The sequence below is a fragment of the Arachis ipaensis genome, chromosome B05 (genome assembly GCF_000816755.2).
Source record: "Arachis ipaensis cultivar K30076 chromosome B05, Araip1.1, whole genome shotgun sequence".
NCBI classification, from domain to species: domain Eukaryota; kingdom Viridiplantae; phylum Streptophyta; class Magnoliopsida; order Fabales; family Fabaceae; genus Arachis; species Arachis ipaensis.
This window is the reverse complement of record NC_029789.2, coordinates 10145080-10146334: the sequence shown is the minus strand read 5'-3', so window position 1 is coordinate 10146334 and position 1255 is coordinate 10145080. Positions and strand designations below refer to the sequence as shown.

Below are 1255 nucleotides of genomic sequence, written 5' to 3'. Positions count from 1 at the left end.
AATCTGATTATAATTAATATAAAATTATAAAAAAAAAATTAAAATCAAAAGTTAAAATACTTTTTCAATTTAAATGAACAAGAGAACAAAACATATTACAGTCAGTAAATTAATGATTAGCAAACTAATCAAAAACATAAATTCAATTTATAAATCAATCCATCAAAATACCGTTATACCAATAGTCCAATATTGCCTGTGTAATTGTCAACACTCAAATATTAAATCAACTCTTATTACAATAATTGAAGGTTAAGACTAAGACCGAGTCTCTACACATTACACAGAAACTATCTATTCTTACAGCAATAAATTCATCTCGGTGACAGATTTTCAGCAACAAATTCAACTCACTCATAATTTTCAACCCAAAAAAAATTTAGCTCAGTAACAAATTCAAGAAGTATAGCTCAAAAGATATTTACAACAACAAATTAAACTCAACAGCAACAATAAATTTAGCTCAATACAGCAACAAATTCAACTCAATACAACAATAAATTTGACTCAATACAGCAACAAAAGATGGTTCAGTGATGATTTACAACAACAAAATTGACAGGGGCAAGGGAAAAGGAAAAACTGAAAAAGATAGAAGAGGGGAATGCAGGGATAAAAGAAATAAAAGAATTAAGCAATAAAAGATTCAGCTAAGAGACATTCAGCAACAAATTCAACTTAGAGCAACAATTTAAAAGCAATAAAAGATAGGTATTCCATCATACTCATCTGTCACAATAAAATACTTCATCAATTCAACATGTTTTCCAGAAACAAAAAAAATTGCTCAGCGATATATTCAGCAACAAATTCAACTTACAGCAACAAATTCAGCTCATTGATCATTTTCAACAACAAAAAACTATGATAAAATTGAAAAAGAAAGAACAGGGCCGAAGGAAGCTCACCTGCCCAAGGACCAATTGACGGTGAAGGAAGCTGACCGACTGAACTGACGGCGGAACAAGAAGACGACGACCACCACCACCACCCGAGGGACCAGATGCTGATTCGGTCTGCTTTCTGCCGCCGGCGAAGCGAGAGCAGGGAAGGCGGCGACTGAGTGCGAGACGTGACGACACAGGCCGCGACGACGAGCTTGAGTCCGCCGAGTCCGAGTCAGTGAGTGCGACTGTGCGAGAGCTTGAAGGCGAGGGAGAGAGTGACGAGAAAGAGACGAGACTCGAGAGAGAAGAGAGACATTGAGGGTACTTTGGGGATGGGGGTGATCCGCTTTAGGGCAACCTGGGGGTGG

At 37.2% G+C, this 1255-nt stretch overlaps 1 protein-coding gene across 2 annotated transcripts in view; it reads right to left on the bottom strand.

Annotated features, from left to right (window-relative positions):
• LOC107642860 (pentatricopeptide repeat-containing protein At4g38150) overlaps nt 1-1249 on the bottom strand; it is a 4740-nt gene extending 3491 nt beyond the window's left edge. For both annotated transcript variants that reach the window (XM_016346354.2, XM_016346353.2), the window contains exon 1: nt 909-1249. The gene's annotated coding sequence lies outside the window, so the exon portion shown is untranslated. The remainder of the gene's footprint in view (nt 1-908) is intronic.